Here is a 26,296-nt window from a genome sequence, read left to right on the forward strand (position 1 = left end):
GGTGGGGCAATTAGGAATCTTAAAGGGACCCCAATCCTCATCAATAACTTCCACCTTTTATTTCTATTTATGCCTTCTGGACCACCAAACAGAACTGTTATGGCTTCCAAGAGGAAGCCTTTCAAATGCCTGAAGAAATAGCTACCATGTTCCCTGAATCTTCTCTTCTCCAGGATAAATATCTTCTCTGTAACTGAACCTCATGGTAAATTCTCAATGTCCTTTAGCATCTTTGTTGTCCTTCTTTGGACACTACAATTAATCAGTGCTTTTCCTAAAATAAGGTGCCCAGGACTAAACAGTGTTTCAGATGTGATCTGATCATGGCATCAAGAAGCAAAAATATATTTTTCCTAGTCTTAAAAATAACATCTTTTAAAAATGTAATTTAAGATCATATTTTTTGGGGTGGTGGTGGGAGAGGCTGCCATATCATATTGAGCTTTTAGCCCACTAATGCCTTTCAGATCTTTTTCAGAAAAACTGCTATCCAGCCAAGTTTTCCCTTATCTTTACACCTGTAAAATCAATTTTTTGAACTTATTTATCTCTATTAAATTTCATAATTTATCCTTATTAAAATTCTAGCTTGTTTTTTTGGATTCTGATGGTTATCTAAAGGGTTAGATATTCTTTTGTACTTTGTGTCACCTCTAAGTCTGATGTATAAGCATGCCACATGGACCTGGATCCAAAAACAATGATTAAAAAGATGTTAAAGCATACATGGTGGAATGTAAACTTCTAAGGACTCCCTCAAGAAGCTTTACTGAATGCTCAATTGAATTGAGGACATAGATCTGAAATTAGACAATATCAGACCAAACTGGGTAAATTCTTAAATGTCTTTTAGACCAACTCATCCATTTCAGATGGGAAATCTGAGGCCAAGAAATTTATCCAATTAGGATCTCTGCTGAGGCTAGAACCCAAGTCTTCTGACCCTTAATATAATGTTCTTTCCACTACAGCCATTAAGCAGGGCCGGGGGAGAAGATGCTGAATAAAAGTGTTTAGAAATCCTAGAAGACTTCTCCTGAAATTGAAATAAGTCACTGGGACTTGAGAGGGAAAGGGAGTTGAGGAAGAAGAGTTTCAGAGAGAGGCCAGCAGAGGCACTACTGGTGAGTTGAGGGGGACCTAGAATTAGCCAGTCTCCTCCTAGCCAGCTGGGTTGGACTAGAATTCCCCTCTTCCTTCCTCTCTTAGTAACAAACCAGTTCTAGAAGCCTCAACTTTTCTAAATGCCTATTATTTGTTCAAAATGGAAGGTTAGAGAGAAAAGCCATCAACTCAGGTAATTGTCTTGCTCAGGTAATTGTCTGAGCTTCTTGAAAAAGTGTAGTGGCCTTTCCATCCATTATTTCATTTGATGTATCCAGGAAACCAGTGAGGGGACAAGAGGATTGGAGTCTGAATCAGGTGATTCTGGGCAAAGGAGAGTCCCTTTGTCCTCATCTATAAAATGAGGATAATTCTTGTACTATTTTTCTCAAAGGGTCATTTACAACTTCGTCATTACAGCAATGTGCAGTTTCTTAGTCGTTTTTATTTCATGGAAACTTTAGGCAGTCTAGTGAAGCCTGTGATCCTCTTCTCAGAACAATGTTTCTAAATGCATAAAATAGGATTAAAAAGGAAAATTATTCTATTGAAAAATAGTCATCACAATTTTAAAAGGATTCTTAGTCTATAAAAACCCTTTGTATGAAGGGAGGTTAAAGCCAGCCTAAGAGCTTTCCTTACAGAGGTTAATTCCTCATTAATAAGGTAAACAGGATGGAGCTTTTGCTCTTTCCTTGATGAGTTTCCTCGTAAGATGTGAACTTGCCTAGCCTGGCTACTATTTAAAACCAAATTTGATTTATTCCTACACTGGAGCTCTACCTTTGTAACTGGCTTCTTAAAGGAGGAATGGAAATAAGAAAAGAGACAGAGAACTAAGCTGGTCAGGAGGAACTTAGTTGTCAGTGAAATAATTTATTATTCACTAGGATGCCCCAGGACTGTGTACTAAGTGCTAGGGATGGAAAGAAAGGCAAGGACCTAGTTCTTGCCCTCAGGGAGCTTCCTTTCTTTGTGGCAGAACTGGACTCAGTTTCCTGGAGGGATTTCTGCAGGCTCAATAGCCCTTCCAGGACTAAGGCTCCTTTGAGTGGTTAGAGGGCTTGGTAGGGTTTGGAGAGAGCCGGGACAAAGGGGGAGGTACAGGCATAAAGGATGAGTTCCTAGATAGGCTGAACTTGGGGATCAAGCTAGATGTGAAGTTGAGCAGTAGCGATGGATAGGGCCACAATGGAGACAAGCAAAGGGGAACTTTGTCCTTCAGTAGTACTGGGCCTTAGTAGGTGCTTAATCATTATCATCATGTTAGATATCCACTCTTGACACTGAAAATCAGAAATTGAGGAAAACTTATTAAAGAAGAATCTTAAGGAATCATTTTGACGTTTCTGTCCAGAAGCGGGGGCCCTCTTCTCTTCAGGAAGAGGGAGCCCTGAGTAGAGAAGTGAGAGAACCTTTATTCATGCTAATGTGGCGCAGCTCCTCCCTACAGAGCAGGGATTAGTCTGTTTCATCCGGGGTACAATCTTTCTGATACGCCCACTACATGTTTCCCCTTAATATGTATAAACATGTTTCCCCTCCCTCATTGTACATCCCATGTTCAAAAATGGCAGAAAACTCCTCCCTCTGAGGTGTGTTGTTTAATATTCAATTAGTCTATTAAGCAGACCAATAACCTGGTCAGGTCATTGAATCCAACTAGTTTGGGCTAAATCAGCTATTATCTTAAGTTTATGGTTTTCTCAGAACCACAAGACGCTTTCTGATTGGCTGAATCCTCCTGGGCCTTTCTAGCTCCCCAATTCTTTGTTTATTCTAGGCTTTGATTGATCACTTAATTGTTCGGTGAATCCTAACCTTCCTTAACCTCTCACCTTCTGAAAGCCTCTTGGTCAGTGGTACCCACTGTCCTACACTACCTCAAAGCTTGCAATACTCTTGAGGAAACCCAACTTTTCAGTATTTCTCACAATCATAATAGCCTTACAATCGTTATCTCATTTGTTCCTCACAACAATTCTGGGAGGCAGGAGTTATTTTATATTTGAGGAAATTGAGGCAAATATAGGTAAAGTGACTTGCCTAAATTAATGTCTGAGGTCAGATTTGAATTCAGGATTATTAATAAATGTTTGTTGACTGCCTATACAGAGCCAGATAAAGTGGGGTCAACCTTAAATCCTTTTCTCTCTAGGAAGGCTGAACCTTAAGGTAATCTTATGTATGTCTAGATAATTATTTTTTATTTTTTTTAAGGAATTGTGGAGTTTATCATCAGAGGGGTGGGTTGCTTGATGTCTAGCAAACTTGAATGCTAGGGATGGTGAAGGACCTCAACCACAGAATACTTTTATAAATATGGAGGATTCTATAGGATGGAAGGTGAGGAGGGAGAGGGAGGCAGAGTTGTGTATAATTCCACTGTTTATAATTCAAGTCTTTTTGTTTTCTTGTTGGCTTAAATAAAACTCCTTAGTCTGACTTTTCCTTTTATTGGAGAAATAAGGGAGCAAAATTCGGATTTTATCAGGGGCAGACACAAGTCAAAAGGAGATTTGTGTGAGAAGCCGTGGAGACTGATTTGGGGACATTTATAAGTGAGTTGTTATTATGTTCAGTTTACAGATGAGGTTTAGAGAAGTGATGAGATTCGCACCAAAACTCAGATTAGTGGCAGGGCCAGAACTTTTACCCAGGTTTCTCCTGATTCTAACCCAGAGTTCTTTCTACCAATAGCCAGCACTCCCCCTTAAAAAATGGAGAATTTATAAAGGAGATTTATGGAAACCCACAACTTGGTGGTTGTTGTTGTTGTTTTTAATCTCTAAGGGAAGATACTCATCACTCATCTAATTCTTTTAGAGAAGGAAAACTAGGCTGACAGGTCTTTGCAAACCTCAGCCTGGGGAGAAATTGAGCTTAATGATGTATAAAGTACTGAGGGTGCTGCCAGCTTCCTTTAAGGACTTCTGTTCCTCAGAAAGACCTTAGGTCAATGGTCCAAGGGAATAGTTTGCTAGCCGGGGAAAGTGAGTGATCCACAGACTCAGTGCCCTTTATCCCCCTGGTTGGCAGACTCTCACAGGGAAGGTTTTATCATCAGTTTATAAGGCAGTTGTAACTGGGGTTTGGGGGTAGGTAGGAGCAAGCCAAGGAAATGTTAAATTCTATTTCAACATGGGGGTGCCGGGTGGTAGCAGGATTAAAGCTCTCTGAGACTCTCACTCCTTCTCCACACTTTGTTACCTCCCCTACCTTCCTTCCAGCTAATTAGTAAAGAATCCTGATACTTTTGCTTTAAGGAAGAAATTGTGGCTTTGAGAAATTATGAAGAATCTGAGTCATGGTTTCACCACTATGTGACCATAGGCAAATCATTCCCCAATTGTGATCTCCATTTCCTCATCTGTAAAATTAGAGGATCCCTATTCTCTCCAACAATGTATAATCTATGAAATCCTTTACTTCTGATATTGTCTGGCTTAAGGTGTTTTTTTCCCTTCCCCCCCTCCCCCCCCCCCCCCCCCCCGAGGCTGGGGTTAAGTGACTTAACCAGGGTCACACAGCCAGGAAATGTTAAGTGTCTGAGGCTAGATTTGAACTCAGCTCCTGGCTTAAGTTTTTTTTTTTTCCCCGACTTTCCGAGCTCCATTTCCTTAGGAGCCGAGCACACCCCAGTTCAGAGGTGGGAGCAGCCTGCAGAGCTGGGCTTTCCTTGATTGGCGCTGGATGGGGCACAGGTAGGCTCTGTCTCTGAAGCTAGATACTAAGGCAGTTCCTTCCTGGACCTCTCTTGCTGCAGCACCTAAAGTTAGGTAATACCAGAATCTAGATGAGGATATTCTGTTCTCTCTGAGGGGATTATGACCAGCTGCTACTGAGGGATGTTCTTGTTCCCAATATGGCCAGATGGCCCCTAGGCAGGCTTGAGATCTAGCTGGAGAGGAGCTGGCAGCAGATGGTATTCCAGATGTTGCCTCCGGCTACTCATCTTCCTTTTATCCCTTCCCCTAGAATGCCATGGAAAAAGGACTAAGCTGGGAGTCAGGCAGACCAGCTCTGTTAGGTTACATCCTTTCCTTTTCTGAGCCTCAATTTCCCCACTAATAAAATAAGGGGAGGGAAACTAGAAGTTCTCTAAGTTCTCTTTCAGCACAACTTTTAGTGATTCTGGGATGTCTCAGGAAAGCCTTTACTGAGGTTAGAGCTCAGGCCAAGCACTTGCTATTGGCTAAGGCAGGGTTGGCAAAGTAAGGCCCTCTGGCCAAATCCACCCCACTGACATGAATGGTTTTTTACTTTTAAAATAAAATTTTATTGCATTTAAAACTGTAAAAGCCATTCTTAGCTCAAATGTACAATAAAGCAGGCTGGGGTTTGGATTTGGCCCAAGAAATTATAGATTGCCCAGAAAAACCTCAGAGATGTTAAAACTCTTTAAGACTATATAGTAAGTCTGTAATTACTGATGAGTGACTGGACTATACAGGAACCAAATTCAACAAATGTTTATTATGCCTACTATGTACTAGGCATCTAGGCAGTGTGTTAAACTCTAGGGATACAAAAAGAGGCAAAAAAGGGTTCTTGCTCTCAAGAAACTTATAGGAATCATAATAACTGATATTTATATAACCCCTTTAAGGATTACAAAGTTCTTTACTCATTTGATCATGCATCAACTCAGCGGGCTGATATTATTATCCCTAATAATATGATGATAGTGCTTTAACATATTTAACATGTATGGGACTACCTGCCATCTGGGAGAGGGGGTGAGGAGGAGGGGGAGAAGGTTTTGCAAGGGTCAGTGCTGAAAAATTACCCATGCATATGTTTTGTATATAAAAAGCTATAATAAAAAATATGATGATATTATTATCTTTTTTACAAATGAGGAAGCCAAAACTCATAGGTTAAGTGATAGAACCCAGAGGAGTGATCACATAACTGGTGAGCAATAGAAGGCCTTCTTAACTCTGGGATCCAGTATTCTATCTGGGCCTATATCTATATTCTGTCCACCATCCTACCTCCTATAGCCCCAGCTCTCTACTTCCCCACACGTGTCCCCGAAACTGACCGTTATTATCACCATCAGCCTTCCCCAGTGTGCAGTAAGATGCACAACCCCATTATTAACTGGGTTATGAGGTTAGATTCCCCTAAGGAGTTCAGGTTCTACAAAGAGGCAGCATGGTGTGGTGGAAGGAGCCCTGAATTGGGAGTTAAGATACCTGACTTCATTCCACCATGACTTTCCTGGGAACTTAAACATTGCCATTGGGCCTGAGATTCCATCTCTAGAACATGTACAGGTTGGATGAGATGGTCTCTAGGGAACTCAGCAGTAAATAAAATTGCACGGCACTCCTACCGTTTCACCTTGGCCTTTGGACGGGCCAGTGGAGCTGGGCCACCCCACTTTGGGGTCCCCTCCCTTGCCCAGGGCCCACATGGCAGCCAGGGCCTGGGAGTTGCCTTATGAGGTTGAATGACTTTGGCTGGGCCTCCCCCTGCTCACATTGGAGTTGACAGGCTTCATTCAAAGCAAGTGAGGCTGAATGAATCCATTTCACATCATTGTCGGGAGTGATTAGGGCACACAATGCTGATGGGACCTGTTTAGGGAAGGATGATGTTTTCTCTGTCTGGGGTGCTTGACCCCAAGTCCTGTTGGAGCAGAGAAAGTCCTGTCCTTGCTGCTTAGGACAAAGCTCGTCCCTCCCTTGCTTCAGCTAATGCCAAATTATATAACAGGTTGACGCTGGAAGCTGCTAAGATTTCTCCTCTGAGCTCTGAAAACTTCTGGCTTTCCTAAAGCAAGGGGATGACCTGGGAAAGGACCACGGATTAGCTTTTTCCACCACAAACCACGGATGTGCATCATTCCTCTCTCCTTTCTCATCCTAATTCTGAAAAGGAACAAGGAATTGTTTATTTCCATTCATCCCACTTCAACTCCATTTGTTCTGATTAAACATCTATTGGGTGCTCTTTATTGTGTCTGGCACTAGGAAGGGGGAGTCAGCATTTACATAGCACCTACTGTGTGTCAAGCAGTTGTCCTAAGCTGTTGTTCATCCTTCTGTTTTCCAAGAGGACTTTGACCATCAGGGAGATGATGCATGTATCTGATGCAGATAAATTGGATGTAAGTGAGGGAGGGCTGGGCAAGCTCAGCTCCAGAGCCATCTGGGTCCAGTGGCCAGACACAGATCAGGACAACTTTAGATGTCCCTGGATGCAGTGGGAGTCCTTGACTTCTAAACTCCTAAAAGCTTAATAATAGCTAACATTTAAATAGCATCTTACTATGTGCCAGGCACTGTGTACTTTGCAAATATTATTTCATTTGAGTCTCATAACAATCCTGGGAGTGGATATTAATATTCCCATTATATGGATGAGGAAATAGACAAACTGAGGTTAAGCAACTTGACAAAAATCACATTGCTAGTTAATTTTAGTTAGCTAGTTAGGGGCCATATTTGAATTCAGGTCTTCCCTGGCTCCTGTGCCACCTCCTTGCTTCTCTGAGGGCCTGGGTTCAAATCTGCTCCTGGCTCCCTTTGTGATCTTGAGTGGTGACTTGACTTCTCCAGGTCTCAGCTTCCTCAAATGGAAGGTAACAGTTTTGTTCCAAATGACCTGTAAGAAGTCTTCTAGCTCTAAATCCCATCATCTTAAGTAGATAATCTGGATACTATCACCTCCATTTTACTGATGAGGAAACTGAGAGGCAGAATTTAAATGTCTTGACTAGAATCAAGCAGCTAGTTAGTGCCTAAGGCCAAATTTGAATTCATATCTTTTTAACTACAGGCCCAGGTTCTTTCTACTGTGAAACAGAGTAGTAGAACTGGAAGGAACGAAGAAAAGAGAACATAGAATATTAGAGGTGGAAGAGAGAGTTCAGAGCCCATCTGGTACAATAAACTTATTTTATCTTATTATTTTATTTTTTAAAATAAGTTTTATTGAATCCTTTTGTTTCTGTATCACAATCATTTCCAGAAATTACATCCCTCCTCTCTCTCCACACATTAAACATTACCTTCTAGCAAAGAAAAACAGTTAAAACCAATCGGTGCAGTGAGCATGGCAGACATTATCTGTGACCTCTCCTTGTTACCAAAAAGAGGGAGAATTGTTTCATTTTCTATTTCCTGAGCCAAGATGGGTGACCTCATTTTACAGAGGAAAAATCTCAGGCTCAGACCTGAGTTGAAGGCCAGGTCTAGTAGGAAGTTTAGAGGCTTTTTGACTTGGTATCCCCATGTTGCCTTGCAGGTGAGATTACTGAATTTAGGGACCTCTCTACTACATTGTGTTGCCTCAAATCACAACCCTTTAACTTCAAGAAACTCAATTTTGTTTCTGTTTTCTCTGTCAAGGAAAATGACCTTCACACTAGAACACGGAGTTGTTAGCCAAGATCAAGTGAGATAACAGTAAGAGACCACCCAGATACCCTGGATGAATTAGTTTCTTGACCTAGATGAAACTCATTGGTTCCAGAAAGAATAGGCACACCTATCTGATTGCTGAGTCACTCTCAGTGATATGTGAAAATGGGAGAGAACCATAGGATTGCGGAAGAGCAGATGTTCCAGTTTTCAGGAAAAGGAAAGAAAAAAGCCAGTGAGGTTGACTTCAGTTCCTGGGAAAATTTTTGAGAGGATCATTATTACAGAGGTAATAGGCAAAAGTTGGAAAAGAAAGTGATAATAACAGAGAGCAAAGCTTCATCATGCCCAATTAGCTTATATTTGCTTTTCTGATAGGGTTACCAACTAGTAGATCAGGGGAATGCTATAGATATAGTTTGCCTAGATTTTAGTAAAGCTTTTGATTTATTAAAAAATTGAGAAAATAGCATTAATTCTTTAGCTTCTTGCAAATCACTCATTATCTCTGATTTAGTTTTAGAAATTCAGTTTTTCTGCTAATCACTATTCTAGTCTTCTGTCAAGGAAATTCATTATTCTTGAAGGATTCAGGTGGATGCCAAGAATTCTGGTCTGTTATCTCTGCAATACTGGCTGGCCTTCAAGAAAGTCTGGTTTGTTATCATCATAACACTAGCTAATCATGTAGATGGACACCACTAGTAAAGACAAGATGGAAGGAAGGAGTGTTTCTAGCCCTGCATTTCAAATTTCCAGTCAATCATATTGTCCTCCCACATCTGTGATGCTTCTGCCTTTGTAACCAATTGTATTGCTTTTCCCATATATAATGCTGCCTTCTGTTTTTTGGATGCTACTCCTTTTCTCCATAAAAATAATGTCAGCCCTCAATCAGGGTCTTTTGGCTTGCTGGGAATTTATAGACTCCTTTTATTGACAACTACAAGCTTTATCAATAAATTGAGAATGCTTAGATCTTTATTGCCTCATTTTATCTTAATTTTACTCCCAATTGACACACTTTCAGCTAGGAGTCAAGAGGGGACACTGACCCTGAAGGTCTGATTCCTCCTTGGTCTCAAATCTGTTTGAACTAAGGTAAATTTCCATTTTAGTAGGGGAAAATATTCCTGGAAAGTCCCTCTAATGGAATAGATGAGCCTCTATACTGTTGGGGAAGTAGGTAAGGTAATCCCCCATTCTTAAATTTGGTCTCTAATTAGTTTATGAAGCCATAGATTTTTGAAAATTGGTAACAGATATTCCCTCTTATCTGTCTCTTCCTGGCCTTCTAACTTGGCCAGACTTTAGAAAGTTAGAGAGAGAATTTCTTTCAGAAGAAAAAAGTTTTCACTTTCCTTTTTAGTTAACCACGCCCCAGGAAAAAGCCAATTTGAATTACAAGCATAATTGATACAAAACACACATAGAGAAGCATTTGCCAGCTAATTTTTAAAATTTTCTACTGAAAAGTTTTTAGTCAAAAATTAAATTTTTTTAAAATTTAACATAATAAAAGGAATCTCAAAATTTTTAATTTGCACAATAGTCAAAGGTGCCATATTCTACTGGATGCCATTTCTCCATATAGATACTTCCCCACTAGTATGAAGAATTCCTTTATTCCCTTGAAGGGACTTCCCCATCAGAGTAAAATAATTTCTCTATTGTGAATTTCCAAAATGTGGCTTGAATGTTTTTCATAAATGCTGAAATATTTTAGTGAGTTTTGTGATAACATTCTATAGAATTTGTTTTTAAGAAAGAAAAAGAATAAAACTTGAAATTATATGGAAACAACACTTTGACCTTTTATCATTCTTTTCCTAGAAAGTGACACCTTTATTGTTTTAGTGCTGGTGGAGGAGGGGCAAGATGAATTCACTAATTTGAGAAAGAAAACAAAAGTTGTAGTTTGCAGTTTAAATTTATCTGTTCTTAAGAACTGCCTATTATCAATTCTTTCTCAGATCAAGAAAAGAGAAAAACTTATTTAAATCCAGGAGCAACATAAAAGTAAGTAAAATTTAATTTGGAGGAGTGTGAATGAGATAAGGTGAGATCTCTCAAGACAGTTGCGAAAATCGAGTAAGGCTTCATCTACTTCAGAATTCTAGTAGGCCTGAAGGACTTTGAAGTTCAAGTAAAGGACATTGCCTTCCCCTCCTATGATATCTCCCTATTTCATCCAAATATGGGCAACTATGTACTTATTGGTCAAGTTCAATTTCATGGGTAGATCTCGCGTTTAGAATGTAAGACTCTCAGCCAATGAGGATGAGGGTCAGTGGTGGGAGGGGGCGTTTTGCGTTAGGGATTAAAGGTGCTGTCCTGCCCACAGGAGGTGCTTCCTCTCTTCGATAGTCTACTCAAAGAGTGGGACGCCCTTCTCGCGAGAAGTACAATAAACTTTGCTTTTCTCTAGAGCTCTCTCCAGCTTTTTTATTAAATGGTGACCCTTCACCATTTCCGTACCACACAGTTTGGGGGCTAGTCCGGATCCTTTACTCGGTGAGTAAGTGAACTCCTGGGTGCTAGTGGGATGGCGCCCTGCCTTGATTTAGGCAGCCCGCCAGCTTCCAGGGGCTTCTCCTTGCTCCCTGACGTAGAGTGGACCCGAAGTGGAGAAACTCAGAGAAAAGCAACGGAAACTCCGCGGTGAAAATCCCAACCGGTTGGTGGAGGACAGATCAGTCAAGAAATTTGCTGCGCAGCAACCCAGTGGAGGTAAGCGTCCTGTGAAGCCCCTTGAGTCTAGTTATAGGTTCTGGAGGGGGCTGTAGACGGTAGACAGGAAGAGAGCTAGGCCTTCCTGGGTGACTGAGCTAACAGGCGACTGTTAGCGTGTTTGGGCGTTTAGGAGTCTGTTAAACTCCTTCCAAATTCAATGGGTGTGGCCTAGTCCCAGCCAGCCCTCGCGGAGAGAAATGAGAAAAATATCAGAAAATACCGGTAGAAATTCCCTTGGGAGATAAATTAAGTAATTGGAACAAACTGCCAAAATATGAGGAAAAATAAAAAGCAAGAAAAAGATGATAAGGTATTGTTGTTTTGTTGCAGACTGGTGGTACCAAAAGGATTAAATGGTACCTGAAAGGAAGGACCTGAGAGGATTTAATTCCATTAGCCCTTCCAGGGGCCTTCGGGCGGGGAGGAGAACTAGGTCTTTTGAAGCAGGGGTTGTTTCAGCTGACCAGAAATAGCTGTTAGTAAATCCCATTTGGGATCAGAAACCCTGTACATGGGGAAGTATGTGGGATTGAGCCAGTGAAGATGGTGGCTTCCTTCCTCTTCCTCCCACGTGTCCTGACTGCAGCAGGGCCACGTGGGCCAGGGGAAAGAAACCGCTATTTGGTGAAGTTCATTGTTTTAAATCTGATAGCAAAGTAGTTTTATATTATTGGGAATTTAAAGCTGTGATTGGGATTTTAAGTTAAAACATAGGTTTTTAAAACAAAATGCTGGTAACTTACTTAGGGGAGATTGTGGTTGTATCTCCCTACTTAGATGGTATGTTAGCTAGAGATATTGGGTAATTTGTAACTGAGCTATGCCTTAAGTGTTTGTCAGCTCTGTTGGGCATGTATTAAGTTTTATGAAATTTGGGTCAGTTACGTGCAAACATTGAAGTGTAAAGTTTAAAAATATATATACATATATTTACTTAAAGACGGGACAGGAAAGATTGATTTGTAAAAGTAATTAATAGTTTAAATGGAGCTATGGTGGTGTGGGGGAAGGGTGACCACGTGGAGAGGTCCCTCCTCCCATTAAGTATAGTGGGTTTTTTTTTTGTTTGTTAGTTTGTTTTTAATAACTGCACCTCCTTGCTGATTTAGATATTAATTATTTCTACTGTTTAAAGGAACAGCCTACATTTAGATAAAATCTTTTGGGACTGAATCTAATATTTATGGAGTTTTGAATTCAGGTATAACTGTTTGCATAGGTCGTTAAACTCCACCATCTGGAGGTGGGATGGTTAAAATTAGAACAGCTACCTGAAGTAAAACTGCCTTAAATCATGCCCCTGGTTCTTCCTCTTATGTTTGTAATCAGAGCCAAGTGGTCAGTGAGATATACATTGCTAGGACCGCTCCCACTTTGCCTTTCTTTTTGAGACGAAGCTGGCAATCTCTGGAACCCCAATCCCAAGTTCCTGACTATAGATCTATATTCAGATGCGTTTTTCATGTCTTGCATGATCATGGTGGGGAAAGAACTTTTGACAATCAATCCCCTATTAAATATGCAGAGAAGATGAAATGAAGGGGTATTCAAGTTAGAACAATATTAAATCTAGAGGGCTGGGAGATGGCTCACAGATTCCATAGTGTTGAAACATGAGGCAATACTATTAGAAAAGAATGTTCCATAATCCAAGATCACGATTTTAATCCTGCTTCCTTTTTGTCCCCTGGAGAACAGAACTATTGCTGTATAAAACTGTGTGACTATTGCTATTTTGGGAAATTTACTAGTCTGTTGTGTATAATATGATAATTTCTGTAAACAGGGGGGGGAAGGGAAACTGAGATTTCAACTGGTCAGAAAGTTGGGAAAAACTGATGTCTTATTTCAGTTCAGGCCTAATTGGAAACTACTTACTCTTTGCTTACCTCATCATTTTGGTTCCCTGATGAAGGACCTCGAAAATAGACATAATTTGGGTACTGAATAGAACTCTGGAAAAGGTAAAAGATTTTTTTTTCTTTTTTTGCACCGGACATCCAGGCTGCTTCTGGCCTGGATCGTTGTTAGAGCTCTATGCTCGTTACAATTCTTTTAAGAATTGCTGCGATTGACAAAAGCTCTCTTGTCTCTACAGATAAGGGAGAGGCTGCAAAAAGTTGAAAAAGCTCTTTACCTGTCCACTAGCTAGACACACCTGATTTTAGCAGATGCTGGGTTTGGAGAAGGCTGCAGAGACAAAAGGCCTTTACAGGGGACTCTAGCTGAAAATTTGCTAGACTATGATTGGCTAGCTTATGTTTTAACTTTGAATTATTGTCCTGACTCAGTCCTGCCTCAGTTTCCTTGCCTCTTAGTTCTGCAAACCCCCCCCCCCTGCCTCTATCAGAATACTTGATAAGACCTTATGTTTCAGAATAGCAGAATGTCTCTCCCATTACAAGTTAATGGGAATCTATTATCAAAACTTCTTGAATTCTCTTGTGTGGAATTAGACATTCTGTATATGATTGTATTTGCATTGGGTGTTTTTAAAAACAAACTGATTTGTATGAATAATGTTCACTTATGAAAGATCTACTTGGATATAAACTCATTGGGACAAATTCCTTATTATCAACACAAGGTTATGATAAATATTTGTTTAGAATTTATGTATGGTTCTTCTAGGATGGTAAATGGGAAAAGAAATGGGTTTGTTAGAACTTCCACTGTTACCAAGGGCAGTCTACCTGCCCATTGGTCTGCTCAAACTTGTGAATTGCTGTGAATTGTATGCTTTAAATCAAGCATTAAAATTATTGCGTGACCAAGTTGGGAATATATATACTGATTCTAAATATGCCTGGGGTGTGGTGCATGTATTTGGGAGGATTTGGGAGGAAAGAGGATATGTAAACAGTAAAGGTAAAGAACTGGTTCATCATACACTAGTCAGAGAGATACTAGAAAATATTCTGACTCCTAGGAATATAGCAGTAATACATGTAAAGAGACATCAGATGGGAAATTCTTTTGAGGTAAGGGGAAATAGATTAGCAGACCGGGAGGCCAAGGGAGCCGGAGATCAGGAAATCTCTCATATAATGGCTTTGATACCTGTACTTCCCCCTAGTCTACCCTCTCCTAGTTTTACTCAGGAGGAAAAAGAGAAAGCCTCAACTCTCGGAGCAGTTGAGAACTCGGAAGGATGATGGCTCTTACCTGACGGCAGAGAGGTACTGACCAAAGCAAGTATGAGGCAAGTCCTTCAGCAACTGCACCAGGGCAGCCATTGGGATGTCCAAAACCTGTGTGATGCTATACTGACAAGGTATGTTTCCCCCGGCCTATATACTATGGCTCGACAACTGGTGGACGGTTGTCTTGTTTGTCGAAGGACTAACAGGGCTGCCCAACGCCAGCTTCCAAAAGGGGGACGACCTCCTGGAATCAGACTATTCCAAAGCATCCAGGTGGACTTTACTGAGCTGCCACCAGTGGGTCGAGTTCTTGCTGGTTATAGTGGACCATCTGACCTCATGGGTGGAGGCATTCCCGTCAGGCCGAGCAACTGCCTCGACAGTAAGTAAGGTCTTATTAGAACAAATTATTCCTAGGTACGGAATGGTGGAGAGGATAGACTCGGGTCAGGGAACACATTTTTCTGCCCAGGTATTGCAGAATCTGATTAGGGCCTTAGAAATCACTTGGGATCTCCATACCCCTTGGCATCCTCCCTCTTCTGGGAACGTAGAAAGGATGAACCAAGAAATAAAACGGCAGCTGACTAAGTTATCTTTAGAGACCCAACTACCTTGGACGAAATGCCTTCCTCTCGCTCTGGTTAGAATCAGGACCAAGCCACGTAGAGATATTGGGCTTTCACCTTATGAATTATTGTATGGTCATGCTTTCCAGGCTTATCCTAAGGGAGACTGGGACCCTATTTTAGAAACTAAGGATTTGTTTGTTAAGAGATATGTTAAATCATTGCTGGAACATTTGCAAGGACTTCAACAAAAAGGGCTAATAGCTCAGACTCCTCCTCTAGGTTTCCCTGTTCATAGAATTCAGGTTGGTGATTGGGTGCTGATCCCTTCCTGGAAGGACGAGAAGCTGACTCCAAGCTGGGACGGACCCTACCAAGTGATACTGACTTCAGATACTGCGATTCGCACCCAGGAACGAGGCTGGACACACCACACCAGGACAAAAGGACCTGTGGCGCCACCTTTATCAGAGTGGACAGTTGAAGACAGGGGAGACCTCCAATTACATAAGAGGAGGGGACCTCCACTGAATGGGAATTGTAACTGTATGACTTTTCTTACTTTGGGTCTCTTTGCCTGTTTGTGATTTGATATATTTTCCTTTGGGAAGTTCACCTTAACTTCACGGTGTTATAATAGTTGAACATTATGAGGCTCTCCCTAAGCTTTGGGTTTATCTATTTCCTTATGACCTTCTAGAGATGAGAACCAATTTCTCCTGCTCATGCAGAATATAGGGAGGACATTTAACTTATCAAATTGTTGGATCTGTGGTGGATCCCAACAATTGAACCAATGGCCATGGGTACCTGTCCCCCTAAGCCCAGCCTGGATCCTTAGCAACAGATCCCAAATTCATAATGGGACCGGTTTCTGGAATTTAGAAGAGAAACATCAGTGGTCATTGACCAAAGATAGGAAAGGGAAATACTGCTTAAATCAGACAGGACGAGGTTTGAAGCTGGGAAATAGTGTTTGTGAGTGGACCTATTCAAGAACAGACCTGAGGCCAAAGACAATTGACTGTACAAAAATGTCTAAATATTGGCGGGATACGGGGAGGAATCCTCAATTGAAGTGTGGGAAGGACTAGAAAGACTGTACCTTGGATGTTCTCCCAGAAATAGGAGAGCAGGGATATTGCTATCAACAAGTCACTACTGCTGAGTGTAGTGAAGTAGAATGGGATGTATTGAGATGTATAAAAGAGAATAAGAGGAAAGGGAACATATACATTGGGTACAGTTACCAATGGGGTTGGTATAATGTCACCCCAAGGACACCCGGGCAACATGGGACTCTGTTTTCCACATTTTGGAGTACCTCTAATCTAACAGGCCAGTGGCCAGTTGCCAATTGTAGTTGGAGAAAAGAGCAAGGTTTATGAAAATGCCAGTATGACCCCTTTGTGGAGAGAAGTCCCCTAGGGACGAGAGACCAACAATATTACCCTTTTACAAGGAATAGCTCAGACATATTTCCAAGGGAACAACCTGCTCTAAAGGGTCATTATTGGATCTGTGGTTTAACTGCCTATACTCATCTGCCTCTTAATTGAACAGGGAATTGTTATATTGGACTAATAAGGCCAAAAGTTTTCTTTCATCCCGAACAGGCAAACCAATATTTAGGGATTCAGTTGTATGATAATTTGGGAAGGGAGAAACGGAGTTTAGATACCTCCATCACTTGGACTGGAGATGCAAATGGTTGGGGTGAGGCCTGGCCTCCAGAAAGAATAGTCAAAGAGTATGGGCCAGCGACCTGGGCTCAAGATGGAAGTTGGGGATATAGAACTCCAATATACATGTTGAACAGGAGAATTAGGCTTCAGGCAGTTGTAGAGATTATCACCAATCAGACAGCTGAGGTACTACATCTTTTGGCTGATGAAGCTACTCAAACCAGAGAGGCTGTTTTACAACATAGACTTGTGCTGGATTATTTGTTGGCTGAGGAAGGGAGAGTTTGTGCTAAACTAAATTTATCCACATGTTGTATAAAGATTGGTAACAATGGTAATCTAGTGAAGGAAATCACTAAGAACATTAGGAAACTTGCTCCTGTTCCTGTACAGACTTGGACCTCACTGTTCAATACTTCTTGATGGTCCTGGTTTGGGAAGCTGGTGGAAGCAGCTCCTTTGGTTGGGCCTTATAGCTCTTAGTGGTGTTATATTACTCCCTATCTGTATCCCCTGTTTGATCAGATTAATAACCAGAATTGTCCGAAATTCATTATCTGGAATGGTTAGGCTAGAGGAAAAAGCTGAGGGGTCTGTTAGATTGAGGGTATTAAAAGGACAAGGATGGGAGCCAGTAAAACAGTGGCAACAAGAACCAGAAGGAAACGAGGAATTTGATAGGGAATGTGAGGTTATGTTACAAAAATTTGAAGAGATCTCAATGTACAAATAAGAGGAGGGACTGAATGAGATAAGGTGAGATCTCTCAAGACAGTTGCGAAAATCGAGTAAGGCTTCATCTACTTCAGAATTCTAGTAGGCCTGAAGGACTTTGAAGTTCAAGTAAAGGACATTGCCTTCCCCTCCTATGATATCTCCCTATTTCATCCAAATATGGGCAACTATGTACTTATTGGTCAAGTTCAATTTCATGGGTAGATCTCGCGTTTAGAATGTAAGACTCTCAGCCAATGAGGATGAGGGTCAGTGGTGGGAGGGGGCGTTTTGCGTTAGGGATTAAAGGTGCTGTCCTGCCCACAGGAGGTGCTTCCTCTCTTCGATAGTCTACTCGAAGAGTGGGACGCCCTTCTCGCGAGAAGTACAATAAACTTTGCTTTTCTCTAGAGCTCTCTCCAGCTTTTTTATTAAATGGTGACCCTTCACCATTTCCGTACCACACAAGTGTTTTAGTATTATCACTGTATTTTCTTCTGTGAACCATAGAACAGAACTAATTGTTTAGGTAAACTAGAAGTAAGGTCACCAATATCATTGGAAAAGACCATGCATTTGTAAATTCTTAAGACCCCAAAGCATTACAATTAACTTGGGTTTTGTGAAATTAAAAAAAATAAACAAAAAAAACCTAACACTTTTTTTTTATACAATAAAGAAAAAAGATACAAAGATACCAAATAAGATTATTTCTATAGCTAGTCTAAGATATGATTGGAAAATGAAGACTGGAGAAATTGAGAAAATGGAAGATGTGTGCATCCTGATATGAAAGGAGAACAAGAAAAGTTCATTTTTAAAGGGCTTTTAATCAAGATCCAGGAGAGGGATATATATAAAGAAAGAGAGAAAAATTAAGCAAGTAAGATTTGAAAGTAAAAGAGGTTTGGAGTTTGGAAAGAAAAGTTTGAGGGAGGTTTTTGATTTCTTGAGATAAGAAGGATATGAGAAACATTATGTGGTTATTCTTCATTCTATGGAGACCAGAGTAATATATTTGCAGCAATGTTATTTGAAGATAACATACAAAAATTCTATCCTTGAAAACAATCATTAGAAGAGTATTTTTTTAGTTGTTATGTAAGAAATTTAAAATCCTCATGGAACCTAAAAAAGAAGAAAAGGATGTTGAGTGATTTTTTTGTTGGAAAGATCTGGTAAAATCTCTTGGGATTGTAATTTGATAATGCCTTGAGTTTTTAATTCAGGCATAAATGTCTGACTTATTAAGTCAGCAATTCATTATTCAAGGGAAACACTATGAGCTGCTCAAAGGGAATGTAATCTGAAAATTGCTATAGTGGATGTCTGTCTGTGTTTGGGAAAAGTTGAAGGGGACAAACAACCTTAGCATAGATGATGGTAAAATCTTCTTGACTCCCCATTGCATTATTTCCTTATTGAACAGGATTGTTTCCCATCTGGTTATTCCTGAGCCTTGCTATGATACCTTGTAAATAATGTGGATTTTTCTATATGATTGGCTATTCCAAATAGTACAATGCCTTTAATCTTAAGTAAAACCAAGGATGCTTAATTTCATCATACCCATAATGAGTTCTGTGCCCTGAGACTTAAGCCTGGAAGGCCAGTCTTGACATTGTTCCAACCATGTTCCTGCTTCTTCTTTTATTAGCCAATCTCTCTAACCAGGATAGGTAAATTTGTAATTAAAAAAAATATATAATGAATCTTGTTGCTACAATACTCTAGCATCTCCACACTATTATAATAAGATGATAATAGAAAAAAGCTTACTTTTTCGATCTGAATTAGTGAGCAATTTCATATCCTAAGCAACTAAGAAAATGAGTTCTTGGATTTGCCACCTCTTTGCTAGTAGTTATGATATGAGAATAACATCTTCCTAAGGGGGTAATTGAAATAAAGATACAAACTATTTCTAATAAGATAAAGATGTAAAACATTTTTCCCTTCTTTTTTTCCTTATTTTAAACTTAAATACAAAATAGGAAAAAAAACAAACATTGCCATGTGCACAATAGAACATAAGAGAGGATTTGAAATATAAAACAACAAATTTCCATTTTAAGAAAGCCTATATAACAAATATTATACATTGTGTTCAGAATTGTCCATCTTTTCTTTACTTCCTTATACAGATATCTATATGTATATACATGTATATACATATAGATAATAATATGATATGATAGATAACATATATATGTATATACACTATACATTTATATGCATCTATGTGAAATCATACTTTTTTGTTTCTCTGTAGGTCTTTTCATATTGCTGTTCACATAGCAGCAATATTAATCTTATACTGATTAGTTATTTTAAATAATCTAAAACAATATTGATTAATATGGCTGACATAGTAGTATTTCCTTATTTTTTGTCTTTTGATTAAATCTATTTTAGCTTTAACTTTTGTCTCAGAATGATTATTATCCATGCTTTTTTTTACATAATAAGTTCTGCTCCTTGTGAATTGTTCCAATCATTCTTGAAAGTAATTTGGAACTATGCCCAAAGGGCAACCAAACTCTACATACTCTTTGATTAAGCAATACCACTACTAGGTTAGTATCCCAAAGAGATCATAAAAAAGGGAAAAGGACCTACATGTACAGAAGTATTTATAGACACGCTTTTTGTGATAACAAATATTAGAAATTGAGGAGATGCCCATCAATTGGAAAATGGCTGAATAAGTTGTGTATGAATGTAATGGAATACTATTGTGCTACAAGAAATGATGAACAAGCAGATTTCAGAAAAACCTGGAAAGACTTGTATGAACTGGTGCAAAGTGAAATGAGCAGAACCAGAACATACATTGTATACAGTATCAACAACATTATGTGATGATCAACTATGATTGACTCAGCTTTTTTCAGTAACACAATAATCCAAGAAAAACACAAAGGACTCATGAAGGAAAATGCTATCCATAATTAGATAAAGAATTAATAGATTCAGAATGCAGATCAAAACTTTTTTTTTCATTTACTTTAATCTTTCTCATATTTTTCCCCCTTTTCATCTTTTGTTTCTTCTTTTACAACTGTGACTGATATGGAAATGTTTTACATGATAATATATGCATAAAATATATCAAACTGCCTACTATCTTCGGAAGAGGGGAGGAGAGGGAGGTAAGAAGGAAAACCGGGAACTTGAAATCTTATAAAAATAAATCTAACATTTTTCTTGACATGTAATTAGGGAAAAATACTATTTAAAAAGTAAAATAAAATAAATTTCATTCCTGATTTTTATTTTATGCTTCTGTATATTTCTTATTTTCTATCCCTCCTGAGTTCTCTGTTTTTTTTTTTCTACCTGCTACCTTGTCCTCTTATTTAACCCCCCCCCCCAACATACAAAGTTCCCTCCCTTATCCTCTTCCTGTTCCCATTCCCTTAGTCCTCTTGTTTCTATCTGAATTTGGGAGAATTTCATAGCCTACCAAATATATATGTTGTTTCCTCTTTATCCCATTCTTATTAAGCTACATATTCTTCTTTACCCCCATCCTATTTCCTTGTGCTCTCATTTCTATTTTTTTTAAAATAAATTTAGAATAATATATAATGTTGTTCTCTCTAATTCAGATCTTATGTGAGTAAGGTTTCCTCTAAAGACTTTTTTTTTTAATTAAATGGAGTAGTAAACTTTGAAAAACAGCAGGATAAGACTATTTTCTCTAAGAATTAAAATATATAAATGCATGTAATTGGCTTCCAAATTTTTAAGAATTAAATGGAGTAGTAAACCTTGAGAAAGCAGCAGGATAAGATTGTTTTCTCTAAGAACTAGAATATATAAATGTATATGGTTAGCTTCCAAATGTTTCTAATGGATTTTAAAAATTGGATTAAGGAGTTTAAATGCAAGATTGCATTTATAATTGAGATGAAAGTAAAGTTATTTTCCTATTTGAAGTAACTGTTTGATAATGTTAAGAGGGAGAGGACCCATATTGAGTCAAAGCTTCATAAATTTTTTAAATTCTTTCTTTAGCCTGTCAAAAGCAGTTTCTATGTCAGGTATAGGGTTTAGGTTAAGATAGAAATGGCAAATGGTATTTAACAACTGAAATTCTCTGAAGTTTCAAGTGAATTATGGTTTCTTTAATTTCATCTTCTTATATCTCTGTTATTAATATGATCAGAACCATAGAGCTTGAGCTGGTTTTCACTTTATAAACTGTTATTGAAAAGCAAGTTTAGGAGGTTGTATTAAATTCTTTTGAGTCTCATAATTGGCAGATTTTAGCAAAGTTACATAGGAAGTGACTTGGAACCAGAGAAGCAAATCTATTTAGGAGGAGCCCCCTTTTGCCCTGAGAACAAGGCTTACTCCAGAATATCCAAGGGTACAGATGACTATGTGGGGCATCTGGAATACAAGATAAAAATATCCTGATTAAAAGACAGAAGTGAGTTACTAGGATACAAGAAGATTTGATGTTAGTTAATATTGATGATCATTATTGTATTATCATGGCGTTTCTTTCATGATGGTTGTTGGTTGCCTTGGTGACATGCAAATCTCTCCTCTCAAATAAGTCCTTGGTGAGTCCTCTAAGTAGTCTGAATCTTTCTCTTGAAATTCAGAAGTTGGCTCAGGCCACAAGTAAGTCTATCTCCTCCTTATATACTGAAGTGTTTTCTGTAGCTCATATGATTTTGCAAAATTGCATGTTTTTTTAGATATTGTTACTGAAACTCAGGGAAGAGCTTGTGCTATGATTAATCAATTTTGTTGTTCTTGCATTAACCAGTCAAGACAAATTGTGGCCAGCTTACATAAGATACATTTGAGTTATAGCAGAAAGAAAACTACTTTCCCCAGAAATCCCTCTTCTTGATTTCACATGGCTGTATGAAATAGCTTGTTAGCCACCATAGGTAAAGGGACCCTTATTGTCCTCTGTCTTACTATTCCCTTCTGACTTTGCATTTGTTGCAGTATTATTATTAGCAAGTTTCTATAAGCCTGAACCAGAAAAGCTTATATTAATGCCTATTATTGATAATGACCATGTTAAAAATCTTATGGAACTAGCTAATCTCCCATAGGTCAATGGGGAAAAAAATCAAATTGATTTTATTTTGTAATTGTTTTCATTTTGTATCATTGACATTTGTGTAGCTATCTAAGTCACATTTCACTTGTCTCTGAGTAAAGTTTGGAAGTTCAGCTTTCCTTTAAATCACTCATTGTCTCTGAATTAAGCTTAGAAGTTCAGTTTTTCTGCTAACCAATCACTGTTCTAATCTTCTGTCAAGGAAATCTGTTATCCTTAACAAATGCAGATAGAAGCCAGGAAGTCTGATCTGTTATCTCTGCAACACTGGTCTTTAAGATAGTCTGGTTATCACTCTAACACTAACTAGCAATGTAGGTGGACATCAGCAATGAGCTTTACATTGCAACAAGATGGAAGGAGGGCATGTTGCTTGCCCTGCATTCTAAATTTCCAGTCAATCATATTGTCTGATCCTTTACCTTTATTTTCCCCATCTTTAAAGCTTTCTAATTTTTTAGATGTGCCTCATTTTCTCCATAAAAATGTCAGGCTTCATTCAGGGTCCTTGTTTTTTAGATAATTGGAATTTTTATAACAAACATTTAAGAAAGAATTAATCAAAATACAATATAAATTCTTTCCAAAATAATAGTAGGAAAGGAGGCCTATCAAATTCCTCTTATGACATAAATATGGTGCTGAGATCTAATAAGGAGAACAAAAACAGAAGAAAACAAATGTTCAATTTCTGTAATGAATATTAATGCAAAATTTAAATTGTTAGTAAAGAGATTGTGGCAATATTTCAGAAAGATAACATATAAAGGGATTCATACCAAGAATTCTAGATTTATTCAATATTAGGATACCTATCAATATAATTGACCATATCAATAACAATGATTACAAAGGTCCTCCTCATTTAGGGTGTTTTAGCTTTCTGGGGAGCGAAAGACACTTTTTATTGGCAAGTGCTAGCCTTATCAATAAATTGGAAGTGCTTACAAACTTGTTGCTTCACTTAATTTCAATTGTGATAGTATCTTTTTTTAAGCTTAAAGCATTCTAAAATAATGATGAGTATTAAGGGAAAAAGTGAATATCCAGATTAACTGGGATGATAATATTACAATCAGGCAGATTCAGAACTATTTGGATGGCTGGTCTCAAAGAGCAGTTGTTAATAATTCAGTTTCAACATGGCACGAGACGTTCAAGTAGTCTAGGACTTGTCCCGGGCCCTGTGCTGTTCATTTTATCAAAGACTTGAATAAGATTATTGATGTTATACTGATCAAATTTGTAGATGACATAAATCAGAAAGAGATGACTTATGCAGTGGATTAGATGATAGAGTCAGGAATTAAAAAACTAGACTAGCATTAAGCTAAATTTAATGAGATGAAATGCAATAGAGAGAAATGTAAAGTCTTGCACTTGGGTACAAAAATTTAACTCTACAAATATGAGAGAAGGCCAAGTCATCTTCCTCTTCTAATTTTAGTATATTTCCTTGTTGATTTAACTGCTGGTCTTCTAATTTTCTTTTTAAATGGATGTTCTTCCTGAGATCATTAGTGATTTTAGTTTTTTCCCTGTCATTTGTTTTCTGACTCCTGCTTTAATATAGATTTATCCCTGGGATTGAACTGCAAAACTGTTTCAGCCTCTTCCCCCATTGGGGAATTCCCTTTTCACTGGCCTCAGTTCCTCCCCACAATAAACTCTGGAGATCCGAGTAGCCTTACATGGATTCCAGTCCCCTTCCCTTTCAGCCTAGAGCACCTGGAAATAACTAGGCACTGCTCCTGGAGTCAGTAAGACTCCTCTTCCTCAGTTCAAACCTGGTCTCAGACGCTTACTGGCTGCGGGACCCTATTTGCTTCAGTTTTCTTATCTGTAAAATGATCATCGTTGTTCTTGTTGTTTGTCCTTCATTTTCAAAGAGGTCCAAGACAACAGGGAGGTGAGGCCATGACACGCAAGTGAATTGGATTTAAGTGAGGGAGGCTGTGCATGGTCACCAGTCTTTCTTCTCTGGAACGGTCTGGATTCAGAGGCCAGATGTAGATGTTGCGATGGCTCTGGATATGCAGTGAGAGATCTTGGCTTTTTAAAGCTAAGGTCTTTAATAGGTCTTGGTTTGACTGAGGGAGGCAATGCCCAGCCAATGATTAAGGCTGGGTAAGAAATAAGATAGAGAATAATTTATTTATTTATTTAATTAATTTTTTATTTTATTTTATATTTATAACTTTTTTTTTTTTGACAGTACATATGCATGGGTAATTTTTTTATAACATTATCCCTTGCACTTACTTCTGTTCAGATTTTTTCCCTTCCTCCCCCAACCCCCTCCCCCAGATGGCAGGCAGTCTTATACATGTTAAATATATTACAGTATATTCTAGATACAATATATGTGTGTAGAACCGAATTTCTTGTTGCACAGGAAGAATTGGATTCAGAAGGTAAAAATAACAGTTTACACTCATTTCCCAGTGTTCCTTTTCTGGATGTAGCTGATTCTGTCCATCATTAATTGTAGCGTGCTGTCGTCTCTAGAAGCTGCCGGATCGCTCTCTGGGAAGAGATCTGCTGTGTCTACTCAAATCTTTAAGACAGATTCTTCTTCCTGTAGTGAACCGTTGTCTCCAGGCAGTTGCTGTTAACTCTTGTCCTTAGAAGTGACTTCCCTTCCTGCAGAGAGCCCCGTCAGGCCTGATGTAATGCAGAGAGTCTTCTTCTTTCTCTGAGAGTCCTCTCTTTTATTCTCCCAGAGAATGGGCGTGGGATAATGCAAGGGCTTCTGGGAAGAACCACCCCAGCCAATGAGCTTGCTCCTTCTATCAAGTCAACCTGAGTTCTCACCTTGTAATTGTCCAGAAAACCTGAATTCTCACCTTGTCACTGTCCAGACAACCTCAGTTCTCACTTAGTAATCCTAACATCTCCCCTTTTCTTTTGATTTAGAACATAGGACAGTCATGACCTTGAAACATAAATCCATCAATATGGGAAGTATTACAGATAATTACATAAATGACCTTGAAACATAAATCCATCAATATGGGAAGTATTACAGATAATTACATAAATTACATAAGCATAACATAGTAACATAGTAACATAACGCATGCTAGAAGTATATAACATAATCAAATAATCATAAATTGAAAATTTATAAATGTCCATAAGTCCATTGTCCATTAGTCTCATCTTGTGTGAGGAAGTCCAATGATTCCTGCTGATTTTAAAGTTCTTTAACAGTCTTTTTATTATCCATGCTCTTTCGGTGTAAGATGTTTCTTAGATCTTCTCCTTTATTTTGAGGTCTTTCTCTTTTTCTGTCTCTCTCTGGTGGACAAGGCGAATATGACTCGTTGGCACCCATCTGATTCCTTCTCCTGCTGAAGAAATACAAGCAAACCCTCTCTCCCAGGCAGTTAACCCATCTAATTACCTTCCATTTACCACTTTCTAAATATCTTCTCATCATTTGGCAATTACATTGGAATTGTTTGCACTGGACACAGCCCTGTTGGTTTAAAAGGCCTGTATTCTCCCCAAGTGTAATCCATTTTTGCAATCTGATTGCCTTTTGACTGACTTATCAGGTAATCCCTTTCTGCCATGTGATTGCTTCTCTGCTGATTGATTAAATCAGAGTCCTGGCCTTCTAAAGGTTCTTTGGGTGTAACATCAGCTGCCATCATGCCCCAAGTCTTTTTTGCCTGGGGCCCTGGATCTGGGCCCCTCATCCTATTTCCCTGAATTAGTTTACACTCTGATGCCCAATGGAGTCCTCTGTTGCATTTTGGACATGGGGTTTTAGGTCTTCTCTCACCCTGTCTTCTCTCTGTATCTCCATACCTACACTGAGCTCTTAGATGTCCAATTTTTCCACATTGAAAACATCGCCGAGTTTCTCTAGAAGGCCCTT

The 26,296-nt window shown here is 38.9% G+C and overlaps 1 long non-coding RNA gene across 4 annotated transcripts in view; it reads left to right on the forward strand.

Annotated features, from left to right (window-relative positions):
• LOC141557649 (uncharacterized) overlaps positions 1–26,296 on the forward strand; it is a 92,961-nt gene that overhangs the window by 40,784 nt on the left and 25,881 nt on the right. For all 4 annotated transcript variants that reach the window (XR_012486854.1, XR_012486857.1, XR_012486855.1 and 1 more), the window contains one exon: positions 10,451–10,496. This is a non-coding gene — a long non-coding RNA (uncharacterized LOC141557649). The remainder of the gene's footprint in view (positions 1–10,450; positions 10,497–26,296) is intronic.

This window comes from Sminthopsis crassicaudata, chromosome 2, assembly GCF_048593235.1.
Source record: "Sminthopsis crassicaudata isolate SCR6 chromosome 2, ASM4859323v1, whole genome shotgun sequence".
In the NCBI taxonomy this organism is placed as follows: domain Eukaryota; kingdom Metazoa; phylum Chordata; class Mammalia; order Dasyuromorphia; family Dasyuridae; genus Sminthopsis; species Sminthopsis crassicaudata.